At 38.6% G+C, this 16,785-nt stretch overlaps 1 long non-coding RNA gene across 3 annotated transcripts; it reads right to left on the reverse strand.

The window, feature by feature from the left end:
• Window positions 1-401: 401 nt before the first annotated feature.
• On the reverse strand, window positions 402-1,854 carry LOC145102452 (uncharacterized). Of its 3 annotated transcripts, none has more exons than XR_013706155.1 (3): window positions 1,207-1,854; window positions 746-843; window positions 402-578 (listed from the first exon to the last, which is right to left on the reverse strand). It is a non-coding gene; the product is annotated as an uncharacterized LOC145102452 (long non-coding RNA). The 3 variants fall into 3 exon arrangements; XR_013706156.1 differs by having other exon boundaries at window positions 746-1,096; XR_013706154.1 differs by having other exon boundaries at window positions 746-1,854.
• Window positions 1,855-16,785: the final 14,931 nt, after the last annotated feature.

A 16,785-nucleotide genomic window follows, 5' to 3' on the forward strand; every position in this document is an offset into this window, starting at 1 on the left:
TTGGTCGACTTGGTAGACCACAAGCAGGAAAAAACTACACAAAGATTATGAAAAAAGGTTAAATAGTCAGATCTTCTCAATGATAAAAAAAAATGGAAGATATCATTAGAAAGTTATGTTACCTCAACACACACACACATACATACATACATACATACACACACACACATACATACATACATACATACATACATACATACATACATACATATATATATATATATATATATATATATATATATATATATATATATATATATACTCATTGAGTGTACACTTCCAGTTACATAACCAACAAAGCCAAAATTCTTAGCCCTTATTAAAAGGCTTAAGGTCAACAACATTTATCATGAAAATGAAAAAGTCAACATTTTACAATTTTTCATAGCTAATAACACAAAAGTCCAAAATTTTAGCCATTTTGACAACAAAAACTATGAAAGTCAATACTTTTGACAAATGAGTCAATGATAAAACTTTACATTCTCTTTACCATTTTCATCACTAATATGATCAATACGGTAGAAGTATAAAAACAAAATTTGATGCACCTACACCCTTTAACACATATCAGGTACCTATCATCCAGAAAAAAAAAAAAAAATTGGCTAACATGTTGGTTTAAACAGAAATAAAGAAAATGAATAATCAAGAGAAAAACCACAATAATATTTAAATAAACATGGGAACAAAAATAAAACAAATCAATAACGTGAAGTATCAAAAATAAAACAAATTTACAAACCTAAAATTGTTGAAGGAGAAATCATTTGATGTTCATCTCCTAAGCCAAGTCTAATTCAAGATGCAATTATGAAGGAAAAATCAACTCATGTTCGTCTCCTGGTGTTCATCAACAACAAACATTAGAGAATACATGAATAAGATATTTCTTGCATAAAACTCAAATAACTCAAACAGAAATAAAATTCAAATAGATAATAGGGGACAACAATTTTTCATAAGATATTGTTGTAATGTTGTTTTTGATAAATGCAACTCGAAACTATCATCAGATTTAAGAATCTCTCATGGTTCAACCATCTTCCTGTTGTGCCTATTTTCTCTTGTTTCGTTTTGAATTTTCCACTTTAATCTATCAATATTGCACAAAAATTTGAAGATAATTCGTAACCGTAAGATATCTATTTGATTTAGAATGTGAAATTGTAACTTGAAAAAATAAGAACTTGAAAGAGCCATTACATGATCGATTGAGTACTGATTTGTTGATTAAGAACTCGACTAATCGACTCCTTGATCTCCGCATACCACTGAATTTTCAATTTTCAAGGGTATCGGCGAATACCTATTTCATCGATTGTAATTCTCAAGACTTCAGGCTTCAATTATTTGGCAGACCAGTACCTTCATCTGAAACCCTAATATCTTTCTCGACCACCGCCTCTACAACATCCTTAATAGTCGTAATGGCCTCCGCCACCAATGACGCAACGATAGGCGCCAATAGAAAGAGAGTTAACGGAGATGGTGATGGTCAGGCTCGGTGGAGAAGATGGTGAGTAAGAGGGTTTTGATGCCTTCCTCTTGAGAGATGAGGGGATAAAGTAGAGTAGAGAGAACATACCTGCAACCGAAGGCGATATGGTGGCAAGCCATACATGATGGAAGTTGGAAATCGAGTATGTATCTGAGATCAAAATGACAACCCTAACCCGAACTGATCAACAGTGGGGGCTGCAATTGAGGGAGCCGAACATGGAAACTGGGAAGCCGCTGACTAAACCATTTCCATCGCACATCGAGGACAACAACAACCTCAAGACCATCATCTGTAATTTAGAGAAACGGTAGATGAAACAGTGAGGTAAAAGAATCAATTAAACAAGGTCAGACCAAAGGCTAAAGTTTCCAATCTCTCAAAATAAAGTCGTCAATATCCAAAGTTGTGACATCCCCAATTTCATGGCCAGAAAAGACCGATTTGTTTATGATTTGTTTTTAAAATCAAGTTAATCTTTTAAAGAAAACAGTTGTGGAATTTGTTCCCAAAACAAAGTATGATATAAATTTATCAAAGCATTTCTTTAAAAAAATGTTTTTTCATTATATAACAAAATCTCGGGATGTCATGCTCAATAAAGACCAAAAGCATAAACAGAACAAAATAGAACTTACAACAGTTATTCATAACTACTGGCCTATAACCAAAATCTCTCGTTATGTCAGCCAACTTATGCTCTCGTGCCATAACCTGTAATATAAAGAAAACTGAGAGGGTCGGGCTTGGGAGCCTGGTGAGCATATAGGGTTTTCAACACACAATAATATAATTAATATATTCAATTATCGCTCAATCAATCCAATTATCCACCCCCATTATCTTCCTTTATTTTATAAAGATTTACCCTAAGGACCGATTACCCTTCTCCCATTCATTCTTAAGGATTGCCCTAAGGAATTGGCATAAAGTTTAGTGCTGCCAAGGTTCTTAGATTACCTATGGTGAACTCGCAGTTCACAATAATGAATGAACACCTAGTTCAAAAACACCTAATGAACACTTAGTTCAAATATCCCTGGTGAACACATAGTTCTAAACATCTAGTGAACACTTAGTTCAAATATCCTTGGTGAACACATAGTTCTAAACATCTAGTGAACACTTAGTTCAATTATACCTGGTGAACACTAAGTTCAAATATCCCTTGTGAACCCAATCACCTAAGGAACACAGAGTACGAAAGCTCTTAGTTCAAACAATGATGATAATAATGTATATCTCGATCCTGCAAAACCACTAATATTATTAACGCATATATATCATATTTCTAAAATAATCTATCACATCCCGTCGATCCCCACATACTGACCCTATACAATGATCTTACGAGATCTAGCCTAAGGAATCGATATGAAAAATAAATTGACGAGACTGCTTCGGAAATTCCCTAGCAGCAAACGAGAATCAATAAATACATCAAATGAGGGGAATGGAATAGGTTTCACCACGAACCTTCGTTCGTAAAAGAAAGAACCACAAGACAATTAAGTCAGGGGTAGTTATCTAGATAACAATGCCTAGGCGTTGTTCAACAATCATGAGGTATTAGACCCCCAGACTCTCCCTATCCAGCATCAAACTTTGCCTAGAAGTGGCCTGAATATCATGAGGTATTTCACCCCCAGACGCACCCTATCCAACAATATATCATCAGACATACCTAACAGTGGTCTATTACCGATACACTTTTTTAGGCAGTCTATGAAGTTCCCTTACTTACTTCGTGAAAGAACACGCTGGCATATGAAGCTCGTCCGATCACTTCATAATAGAAACGCTGACTCCAAAGCTCTTTCAACATAAACTGTATGGGGAAATACTAATAGAGTACTCCCTTACGCCCTCGTAACCGACACACAATAGTGTCAAAAAGACTTTGTACATGATAGTACTTCTGGCACATTATAGTACTCTGGTATGCGAAGGACTCGTACCTGAGAACATAATAGTACCCTGGCACAAGCAGCACCCAAGACACAGAGCTTTCAAAAGGACTTCGTACATAAAATGTACTTCTGTACGTAGGACGTACTCCACTTATCATCAATCTCACCCCACACATACTGTTAATAAGAGACTACCCAAAGTCCAATCTTAATTGAACTAAACATCCCATTTAAGTCTTAACCATCACTAGGCAAACCTACAATACTTACTATCTCCGTTTAGGAAACGCTAACTAGTGTATACTTAACACAAAGTTTTAAGTAATAATATCATCTATACACATCTTAACACATATTGGACCATAACTAGTTCGCATGATGTATATCATCAATTATACATATAACACATGTTTTGAGCAATAGCAAATATTTCACACACACACACACACACACACACACACACATATATATATATATATATATATATATATATATATTTCATACTTTAATCAATACTCGTATTAAAATCACATTCATAAAAGGGACTATGCGCATGATACCTTATCGGATGAACACGTAGTTCAAAAATACATAATCCGTACTCCCGGATCTTAAATTTGCCTCATGACCTAATCCATAATCCCGGATCTAAAACTAATCTCTTGATTTGATCCATACTCTCGGATCTAAAACTAACCTCTTGATCTGATCCATATTCTCGGATCTAAAACTAACCTCCTGATATGATCCATACATCCAGATCTAAAACAAGTTTATCTCTTTATCCTTTTATCTCATGGTCCAACCTATCTTTTATCACCTACCAACAACCTCATCTACCCATGTTCTTTCCAACATATTTTTAGATACAAAATACATATATAGTTTAACTCATTAAAACTTATATAATTCATCCATTCCACAATCATCTCAAATAAACAACAATATATTATACACACAACACGTATTTCATAGCAAATACTTAATATTTATGTGTTAGGAGAAAGTGACTACACATTCACTTGATCAGAAGATGATCGGACAGCACTATGGCTTGTATAAGTAGTATTCTTCGGTGAAACCGAGAGATCTTCACAAAAACCGGGCTTCTCGCCGGCAGAGCTTCGGCTTGGAAATTTCACTTCTCAGGATCTTCGGGGCTTTGGGACTTGCTTCGGGGCTCGGGAATGATACCGGGGCTTCGGGATATTTCTTGCACGAAAATCAAGGCAAAAACGAGAGAGAAGGAAAGAAAATTGGCAAAGAACTCGACTGCCCTCACACCCTTTATATAGGGTCTGAATCCTTGGATTACTCTGGGCGTACCAAGGCATTACGCTGGGAGTAATCTGGATCAGACCGGTGACTCCTCCTCCTTCGGATAATATCCGAATTTATAATTAAATAAATATATTTTAATTATTTAAAAACTTCCGAAATTCATATCTTCCTCAAACGAGCTCCGTTTTTTACGTTCTTTAAATCCACGCGTAGGTGAGACTATACTCTACAACTTTCATTTAGACTCCGTCAGCTAATTTTGAATTTATTTTTATTGTTTATTTTTAGTAGGCCGGGACAGGAAAACTCCATTATAAATTCATAACTTCTTCATCTGACGTCCGTTTTCGTCTGTCTTTTTACCGTTGGACTACTATCAATGAGATCTTCGATTCTCGTTTAGATTGTTCCGGCTAGAAATCACTCGATCTCGAAATCGAGTTTTGGGCTGCATACTGTTAAGCTGAAACTTAGAAAAATCATAACTTCCTCATACGAAGTCAAATTTGGACATTCTTTCTATGCACGCTCTCGGTTTAACAAACTCTACAACATTCGTTTAGATCACTAAGTCTAAATATCGCTCTATCGTAGATTCACATTTTACGTCGCGTTGTGTCGTGTCGGTTCTGTCGCGAAACTTCGACAAGTCATAACTTCTTCGTTATAACTCAGATTTTAACGTTCTTTATATGTACGGAATCCTTGTAACATATACCACAACTTAGTTAAGATTATTCATTCTAAATAATCTTCTATCAAAAAGCTATTTTGGACGCTTAACGTCTCTAAATTGACTAGCCCTGATCTACGGGCGTTACAATTATCTCCCCTTTAAGATGATTACGTCCCAGAATCATCAACGAAAATAGGGCTTGGATAATGATTCCATATGTTAACTCTTCATCCTATGTAATAATTGTAACTTCCATGTTTCCTCGAATGAGTATTTAACTCTAGCACTTCTTGACTGCAGACGATGCTCAATCTTGCATCTGCTTTTCGTACTATATTGGACTTTCAATCGTAACCTACAAGTTACAAAATAAATCCTTATCGTGGAATCCTTCCTCTTCTTAGGATAAATACTTTCCTTTATCTATTGTAACAGACCGATGGGTCGTGCTCTAATGACCTCTCGTCGCATGATGCAACTCTTAGACTCGGTCTTTTAGAGTTAAATTCCAAAATGGAATATACCTTCCTTCATATTCTAATGTGATACCATCACATTTTTAGCATGTAGTATTTCTACCTACTAACTTCTTTTAACAACGAGTGCGATACTATCGATCGCATTAATTTCAACCTTCTGACCTAAGTCAGATGTAACATCGAACTTGATCCTCTAGACCACGTAACATACTCCTCACAGTCGAACTCAAATTTATATGACCACTAGGGTCGGAATAACAACCATCTCTCTAGTCATTACCGAAACAAGGGTAATGACATACTCGAATAAAACGAGACCAATTACTAGTTTCTTGGTAACCTTGTGACTTTCCCTGATCCAAGTGCGAGTCATGTGCTTCCGGTAGTATATTCATCTACTACCTTTCACACCTACTCATACTCGTCCCAAGTGTTGGAACCTGAAAGTGAACCTCTAGCAATCCTTGATACTAATTCCGAAGTGTGTTTAGTTCTGGAGAAGTAGATGCTCCGGAACATGTCCAGAGCTGGAGAAATGGAGTGAAGAAACAAGAAGAGAAGAAATCCTTTCCGGAGTGTCTCTCACATCCGGAATGCTTGTTGATCCGAAAAATGTTATTTTGTCTCTTGTCATTTATTGTATTTGTATTGACGTAACATCTCATAGGACTTAGCTTTTGTACTCATAGATAAACAAAATGCCAGAAATAGTTCTTTTGTCCAGTCCTATGTAAGTTACTTGGTTAATTCGTTGTAATACTCTCTCCGATATATAGGAGCATTCAATAAACGTCAATGACGGATCTTTTCTCTCACTTTTGGCAATTTTATCTTTATCACATCAAAAACTTACTTCTTGTTCATTTATTGATCTTTCCTTGATCATTGTTTACTTATTCATACTTAATGTCTTGATCATTTGTTGAATTAATTATCTAAGACTTGACTGGTCTCTCCAGCCTTGACTTGAACATCTATTTGCAACCAGACATTAATCTCAAGCATTAACTCAAGGTTTGAGTTCTCAAACCTTGTCCCTGCGCAAAGATCTTGTTCTCTCAATTGGTATCAGAGCTTAAGTGATTGTCCTTTGAATCCATAAGATCATATTATAGTTGGTTTGAACTTACCTTGGTATTTTAACCATTTCTGTGTTAAGGATAAAAGTTCTTCTATATACCACTTAAGCTTGAAGATATCTTGACTTCAATGGCTGCTTCAAATCCTCAGTAAATGATTTCAATGCAAATCACAAATAGCATGGGTGGCCCTACACGTGCCCCACTTTTAGTTGTGGAAGAATATGATCACTGGAAAGTCAGAATGGAAAGATTTCTTTTGTCCAAAGATAAAGGTGAAGAGATTTGGAGATTCGTAAAAGAAGGTCCACATATTCCTGTTAGAACCGTTGTAAGAGATGTTGCTGCTTAGCTTATGGGACAAGATGAAGCTCGTCCAATTCCTCTAACTGCAGATGATGTTGAAAAGTTGCATGTTGATCAAGTTGCCTTCTTGAAAATGGTGTTTGGTGTTCCTCCATCACTCTTTGAGCACATCAAGCTATGTAAATCAGCCAAAGAAATTTGGGACACTCTTCAGGATCTGATTGAAGGTTCTGAAAATATGAAGGACAAATGTCTCACCTTGGTTGTCAATGACTTTGACACTTTCACTACCACTCCAGGTGAATCCGTAGCCTCAGCCTCTAACCGATATCGAATCGATGTCAACAACATGACTGCTCATGGGATTGTTCGAACTCCTCTCGAGTACAATCTCAAGTTCATTAACGGTCTTGGTAAAGGATGCGGAAATGTAAAGTCTTGTCTTCAAAGTAATGGTTCCTTAAAAAAATTGAAACTCGATCAATTTTTTGATGAGCTTCAGGAACACGAATCCAATGTTGCCCAAACCATAAGAGAACTTTCCGGAGGACAAATTGCTCTAGTTAGTTCCTTTGAATCAACCATTCCGAACCCACCTGCTCCGGAACCTTAAAAACCCGCTGTTCCTCTGAATTAGTCATCCTTAACCTCCTTATCCACTCATATCTATCCTGACGATGATTCCAAAACTTTGGATTCTGAACTTCGTTTTCAACAAGAGTTTGCTCTGCTTTCAATTAAATACAAACGTCTTTTCAATCCCTCTTATAAACCATACCAAAACAGGTTCAGTGCTCCTTTCCAAAACCATCCTCAACCATATTCTGCTCCGGAACCAAAACATACCTCCGAAAACCCTCCTGCATACAAGCCTAACCTCTTTAAACCAAACTTAGCTCCAAAATCTTCTCAAAGCTCCAACTCAGAAAAACCAAAGATTATGTGTCACAAATGCGGTCATCCAAAGCATTTTGCCAAAGATTGTCTAGCTGATGCTCTACAAAAACCAAAAATCAAGGACTCAGCTTATTATGTCCGAAAAGCACAAGAAATGGCTGAAAGTGAGAAAGCATTTGTTACTACTGTTTCAAGAGATGTAGAAGGATACTGGTCATCCGGAGATGATGAAGATTTGGTATCTGGAAGGAATATGTGTTTGATGGCAAGACAAACAATTGAATGTGATGAGGCTATTGGTCTTCTGGGTCCGAAGATGAAGATGATGTTGCTGAACCTCACTACTACTACATGGCCACCAATGATCCACCAGGTCGAAGCATTGTTCAGCAGGTAAAATCCATGATCTCTGATAATAATTTTTATTTGACTTTATGTGAACCTTATCTGACTCAAATTCACACAGATATGAACACTATCTATAAAGCCTATGAGTCTGCCATAGAAGCCAGTGAGAAGAAAGACTGTGAACTAAGTCGTCTTAGATTACGTTTTGAGGATAAGAAATTGAAAATCGAGTCTCTAGAACATGAACTTGTAATGTCAAAAGATGAATGTATCATTTTGAAAGATAAATGTGAAATCACTTATTCTGAATGAAAATTTTTGATTTCTGATAACAAACGTCTCAATGCCAAAATAGATGCTTTACATAACTATGTAGACATGCTTGAAGCTGACATTCGAATGACTCATAATTTTCGTCTTCCATGGTCAAAAGCTCCTGGTCTCAGAAGCGAGTTTCCGAAACCAATTAATAGTCCCCTGAAGGAATTGCAAAATTTGTCATTTATGGGAGAGGTTCCGAACATCAAAAATTCAGATACTCCTGTTTCCCCATTATCACCACTTCAAGAGGATAAAAGGTCTTTTGAGTCCCTAATTCTTGAGTTCCAACCAATAGTTGTTAAGTGTCTTGATTCCACGCCCCTTCCGCCTCTGATAAACCTAGACCTGAATTGGACCACGGAATATCATCATAGTCTCTCAAATTGTGTGGACCATGTTCCTATGAGCAATCACTTCAATAACTGCGTGATTGAGGAAATTATTCCGGAAACAACTGAAGCCAATGCCTCGAAATTCGTATGGGCATCCCTAGATGATAAAATTGAGGTCTCAAGTATAGTGTCCTCTGATCCATGTGAATCGGACTCTGTAGTTCTTTCAAAAACCAAATTGGTTCCCATCACTCCCAAATTTTCAAATCCATCCAAAGGACAATCCTTTGGATCCTGTCCTCATCCTAAGAGAAAACCAATGTTGAATAGAAATGATGTTGTAGATCCCAAGGTCGAAGCTAGAAATGCTTTCAAAAAGGAAGTTAGAACTAGACAATATTCCAGATTCCTTGCTAATTCTAAACCAAGTTTGTTCCGTAATCCTCGTGTCTTCACTCATAATCAAAACTCCTTTATTCGTATAAGGATCATGAAGAGACATTCCGAACCTCCTGTTCGTTCAGAACCAAAAGAAGTCCTTAGCTCCAAATTACCTCAAGCTCATGCTAATGTCAATGTCAAAACCATCCGAAATAACTCACCACCACCTCAAAATGTATCCACTGTTTTTATTGCAAAATCTTATGGCACAATTTTTAAACCAAGAATTTCAAAGAACAATGTGTCATCAAACAAATTCACAAGTCCAAAAATCATTGTTTCAAAATCTTCAAACAAAAATCTTGTGTGGAAAATCAAATCATCCGTTAACAAAGCAACTATCCCAGAAATAACAAAATGTGTCCATCCCTTGGATACCAAAGGTCCGAAGAAGTCAATTCCTAACCCACAAATAGTTGAATATGACTACTGGATAGATGAAAAGACCTTAGCATTTTGTCTTTTTCCAAAGCACTCAAGAAATCTCACCAAAAAACAAGTAGTTGTCCCAAAGCCACAATTAAAGTCCAAAGTCCATGCATATGTCCCAAAATCTAACTTGGAGCCTAAAAGCTCCATTGTTTGCTAAATTTGCAGGCACTTTGTGATTTGGAGAAAGAAACAATATGGTATATTGATAGTGCTTGCTTTATGCACATGACGGGGCAGAAAGACTTTCTGCGTGATTTAAAGCTCTCTCCAAATGTTTGCTATGTGACATATGGCAACAACTCCAATTCACAAATTCGTGGTTACGGAACACTCACAAATGGAAACTTCTCCATTTCACATGTTGCTTATGTAGCTGACTTGAAACATAACTTGATAATCATTGCTCAGCTCACTGACTCAAGTCGACGTGTGGAATTTTGCAAAAAATATAGCTATGTGATGACTGAATACCGAAAAGAATGTTTGATAAAATCTCTTCGCAACAAAAACATGTACCCTCTCGACATCAACATGATTATTAGAAAACCTCAACTCTGCCTTCTCTCCAAAGATGTTCCTGACGTTAGCTGGTTATGGCACCGAAGGCTCGCACATCTGAACTTTCGGTACATGAACGATCTTGTATCTGGTGAAATGGTAAGAGGATTACCTCTTCTCAAGTTCGAAAATGATCATTTATGTGATGCATGTGAGTGTGGTAAGAAATCAAAGAAGGGTCATCCTGTCATTATCGAAAAATCTATTTCAGATCCCTTAGAACTCCTACACATTGATCTTTATGGACCATCCACTGTGGAAAGTCTTCATCATAAAAAATACATTCTTGTGATTGTTGACGACTTTACAAGGTTCACTTGGGTCTTATTCCTAAGGCTGAAATCTGAAACAGCCTCTGAGCTCATCAATTTTATCAAAGGAATAGAAGTTCTCATCAAGCTCCCAGTCAAAAGAATCCGAAGTGATAATGGTTCGGAATTTGTTAATTCCACCATTGAGAAGTTTCTCACAGAAAAAGGAATCAACCACGACCTTTCAGCTCCTTACACTCCTCAACAAAATGGTGTAGTTGAAAGACGCAATAGAACACTTATTGAATCTGCTCGATCAATGTTAAACTATGCAAACCTGTCACTCTATCTTTGGGCTGAAGCTGTATCCACCGTATGTTTCACTCAAAATTGAAGCATCATCAATCGATGTCTCAACATGACACCATACGAAGCAATGAATGGTCGGAAGCCAACTATCTCGTTCCTACATGTCTTTGGATGCAAATGTTCCATCAAAAACAATCGTGATCAGCTTACGAAGTTCCAACCCAAAGCCGGTGAAGCTATCTATCTTGGGTACTCTTCAAAATCCAAGGCTTACAGAGTTCTCAACCGAGGAACTCGTGTTCTAGAAGAAAGCTTTGATGTTACCTTTGATGACAACTTCATTCGGAATTCTGGCCCCTCTCACATCATTACTCACATTATGGAGTCTGATGCTCCTCCGCCAGGATGTCCAAATCCTCAAACTATCCTCGAAGTTGATTTTGAAACCCTCTTTGGCCCTTCCGAAACCACTCTTGATTACGAATCTCAATCAAAAGCATCTCTAATTCAAATTCCTCATTCAGAAGCCCCAACTTCTCACAACGTATTTGGTCCTCTTCCAAGCCTGTCACCATTTGATTTCGAACCATTTCAACCTTGTCAGGTTGAGGGGGAGAATAATACCAATCCCTCTCGTGAACCAAATGTGGATGGCTTCCAAGATGCAGTTGTTGAATTCGATGACTCCAATCCAATCAACAATGATGAAAACGAAAATTTCTTTGAGTTTCCCCCAAATGATGATGTAAATCTCTCTGGTTCAGAAGTTCGGGGGGAGCATCATCCTCAAATTCAAATCACTCAAGGGGAGCAAATAAATCCTACTGTTGATATTGAATCGACTGTTGCTCAAGAACTTCCCAAATTGCACGTTTGGACCAAGGATCATCCTCTCAACCAAGTGATTGGAAATCTTAATGCTGGTGTACAGACTCGCTCTGTTTCCAGTATCCAAAATGAATGTCATTTCTTAATCTTCATCTCTACGATCGAACCAAAATCCATTAAGGAAGCATTGGAGCATGCTGACTAGATCACATCCATGCAAGAGGAATTGGTTGAATTTGACCGAAACGAAGTATGGACTCTTGTTCCTCCTCCCCCAAACCACCCTGTTGTCAGCACAAGATGGGTATATCGCAACAAACTAGACGATGCAGGAGTTATCATCCGAAATAAGGCAAGATTGGTAGCTAAAGGTTTCACTCAAATTGAAGGTCTTGAATACGACGAAACATTTGCTCCTGTTGCACGACTAGAAGCTATCAGAATCTTTCTTGCATATGCATCCCACAAAGGTTTCAAAGTTTATCAAATGGATGTTAAGAGTGCTTTTCTTAATGGTGAGCTTGACACCGAAGTATATCTTCAACAGCCTCCTTGTTTCATTAATCTCTCATTTCCGAACTACTGCTACAAGCTCCGTAAAGTTGTCTATGGTCTCAAGCAAGCTCCTCGTGCCTGGTACGAGACCCTTACCGACTTTCTCAAACGCTCAGGATTTCAAAGAGGAATTCTAGATCCGGCTCTATTCAGAAGATAAAATGGAAGACATCTCATGTTGGTTCAAATTTATGTGGACGACATCATTTTTGGGTCTATGGACTCATCCATGGTTGAAGATTTTGCAAACTTAATGATCAAACGATTCCAGATGAGCATGAACAGAGAATTAAGTTTCTTTCTAGGCCTTCAAGTTAAAAAAAAAACTAACAAAGGCATCTTCATCCACCAAGAGAAGTACATTTCTGAGCTTCTCAAGAAATAATCTATGGACTCCTATGCCTCAGCTAAGGTACCCATGGGCTTCAGTCACAAAATCTTTGCTGACCCCTCGGGTGTTTCTGTAGATGAAAAGGAGTATCATGGAATGATTGGATCCTTACTTTATCTCACTACAAGTCGACCGGACATAATGTTCTTAACATGCTTATGTGCCAGATTTCAAGTCAATCCGAAGATGTCTCATCTTCTGGCTGTGAAGCAAATTTTTCGATACCTCAAAGGTACAAAGAATCTCATAATCTGGTATCCAGCAAATGAAAGTTTCCTTCTGCAAGCTTACTCGGATTCAAACTATGGTGGTCTTCAACTCGATAGGAAAATTACATCAGGTGGATGTCAATTTCTAGGTGGTCGTTTAGTCAACTGGTCATCCAAGAAACAGAACTGCATTGCTCTCTCTCCAGCCGAAGCTGAATACATTGTTGCTGCCAGCTGTACCTCTCAAGTTCTTTGGATGAAATCTCAACTCTTGGATTATGGTTACCGATTTCAACGAATTCCTATCTATTGTGATTCTCAAAGTGTCATTGCCATCTCTCACAACCCAATCCAGCACTCCATGACAAAGCACATTGACATCCGGTACCATTTTATTAAAGATCATGTTCTAAATGGCAATATTGAACTTATTTTTGTTCCATCTGACGATGAAATTGCTGATGTCTTTACCAAGGCATTATATGAAACCAAATTTAATGGTTTTCTGAACAAAATGGGTATGATGATGCCCGATCCTCAATTATTTCAGGAGATATGTTCTCTTTGATAGAAGTATTCAGAAGAAGTATATGCTCCGAACTCATTTATTTTGCTTAGGAACTATTTTTCCTCTAAATACATAGGATCCTTTTACCTGTCTCTTTCACTAATTATCCCTTGAGTTTCTTAAGTTAAACAGTTTATTCTCTTCTTCACAACGATCTGGATCGACCATCATCAGAATCAAAGTGATCCGGAATTTCAAAAATTGCTCCGAAATTTTCAAATCTTGTCCGGAATTTCAAAAATAGCTCCGTAATTTTCAAATCTTGTCCGGAATTTCAAAAAGTACCCCGGAATTTCAAAGATTGCTCCGGAATTTTCAATTCTCGTCCGGAATTTCAAATTGCTTCGGATTTTCAAAATAAAGTTCAAATCCTCTCCGGAACATTTCTCACTCCGGAACTACATCAAAAGAATAAATTCAGAACTCACCCTTGTACCTATCAGATCTTAGTCATCCCTGATTTACTCATCCGGAATACCAAAAGGTTTTACACTGAACTGTCAGCAATGGTTACTTTTCGGAATCCTTATCCTTTTCTCCTTGAACCTCAAGCCATGACTGTACCAACCCTAAAAGCAAACATCGTATCGCTGGTTGCTATTCCATTTTCAACTTCGAACCACTCAACCTTTCACGTTCCTGTCACCTCAACCCCCAAAAAGGTATAAACTCATTTAATGCGACCCGGTTAAATTCGGATCCTCGTCATTACCTTTTTCAACACGACCCATCTTCCCTTACCTATAAATACTCTCTTGAATCCTCACTTTACCTCTTTACGCTCACTCAACTGCAAATCTCCCAAAAACCCTCATTGTTCTTCGTGTTCTTCAAGCACTCATCCCTATTAAACAATGGAGTCCTCACAAAACCCAACCAAAACCACTTCCACTCTCAGGAAATCAATCGCTAGAAAGAAGTCATCCAAAGGCTCTAAAGGTTCATCTTCTTCTGCAGATCAAGAACCCTTCTTGAGAGATGCAACTCAACTGTTCTCTCTAAACCCATTGGACTACGATGAATTGATCAGAGTAATGATCGACTTCATCGCTAACCACCCCATTTCCATCCCACATACTAAAATCCTTGATCCACCACTACCACTTCATCATCTCCACTGTGCATTCACTAGTATCAAGCTTGAAGACAGCGTTCTGGAAACCACCATCATTGGAGATCGCTCTATTCCCATCTACAAATCGACCTTTCTCAAGGCGATTGGTGTCAAACCTAATCCCAAAGGTTTCAAAGTCGTTGAACCAACGACTGAAGAGTTCTAGACCTTTCTGTGATACATAGGCTACACTCAAGATTACCGGGCAAAAGACTTCAAGAAAAGTGTTGTCTCTGGGTTATGAACTGCTTTGATGCATATCATTATACGTGGTCTTTCTAGAAAGCACGGAGGAACGGACACATTGAGCAAGGACTGGCTGAATGTCGTCTTTAGCATCTACTCCGGACGTGACAACGCTGTTGATCTCCCTGAAGTTTTATGGCAAGACTTTTGCAAGTTTGCAATTAAGAGAAAAGCAAATGAAATTTCAAGCCCTAGATTTTGGGCTCTGACAATAGAGCAAGTCTTCAAGGAAATCAATGTCCCCACTCCGGTGAACACCATTCCTCCGGAGGTATGTATTTCCTTCAAACTTGTTAAGGCCTATAGAATTCCGGACCAATCTTCATTTGGTTCGGTCAGACGACTTCCGGACCACATGTTGGCTATTATTCCCTCCAAATCTCCTTACTTAACGCAACATTTAGAGACTTCGGTTGTGTTCGACCCAACACAACTTGCCCCGGTCTCTATTGAACCCACTTCGGAAGAGGCCAACCCCTTCGTGTCCGGACCCAAATCAAAAAAATCAGTCAAGAGAAAGTCTTCTCCCACCAAACCCAAAGCCAAAAAGAAAACCAAAGTCAGTGCCTCCTCTCCATAGGAGGGCACCCATGACATTCCGGTTGATTATGTTCGTCCGCACACCCCCCCTGTCCATTCATCTGAGATACCCCTCGATGTTTCAACATCATATGCACACACTCACGGGGAGTCTCCACATAATCCACCCTCACCTTCTCAAAAGGCTGACGCAGGTGTTGAACAAAGTTCCTTGCAGCCCCCTGGAACACACCCACGTGTCACTTTTGATAATCCTATTATCTCTTCCACACACACACACACACACTCCGGAACCGTTGTTCCAGACCCCAAGCATTCGGAAGGAGTAGTCCCTCCCACTTTCGATGCCTCAATTGGTCTGATACCCGGAAGGAGTAAAGGACGACCAGGGGTAAATAATCCCGATTGGACAAATTAAGTTAACAGGGTTGCATCCAGGCGTCCGGATCTCACCCAAGCTCAAGTGGAATCCACTCTTATTTCCATGAAAAATAGGGCCATTCAGAGCAATTTGCCCTATACCCCTCCTACTGACGCTGACACAGATGATGAACTTACTTCCACACAACCTCCAATCACAACTCACGAAAGTCCTTTCAACGTTGATCAGGAAGAAGAAATTTCCGAAGAAGTATTGTTGGACACCGATGTCAGGCACATTTCGAACTTCACCTTCAAAGCCTCTACTCACTTCCAATCCAAACCATCCGGTTCTAAGTCCGCATTTGACTTCGGATCCTCATCCTCCACCTCTCCGGATGGGAACTCTCCCTCAAAACATCAGGAAGACGATGCAACCAACAAACCAGGTCCTTCAACTCATCCTCACTCCCACAAGTCCTCTCTACAACATTTCGACTCTGATTTGGAATCATCTGCTGGTGATTATGTTGATCTTTTTGCTCTCCTGGAAATCCGAACTACTGTCTCTGACACTATGGAAAAAGTGTCATCCGTTGAAAACTCTGTCACTCAACTGAACAAAAAACTGGATCAACAAGTCTCCGGAATCGATGCGAAACTTGATGCTATTCTCCATTCTCTCTCCAAATCGTCCGGACCATCTGTTATAGAAAGGGAAGCTCAGTTGGACCAATTAATCTCTCTCCGCCTAAAGCACACTACAGAGTAGATTGATTCCAAGTATGACGCTCTTGTCGATAACTACCTCAACACCATCTCCTCCATGCTTAAAGTCCATGATGACTTGGTG

This window comes from Lactuca serriola, chromosome 4 (assembly GCF_051521515.1).
Source record: "Lactuca serriola cultivar US96UC23 chromosome 4, Lser_US96UC23_V15, whole genome shotgun sequence".
Lineage (NCBI taxonomy): Eukaryota > Viridiplantae > Streptophyta > Magnoliopsida > Asterales > Asteraceae > Lactuca > Lactuca serriola.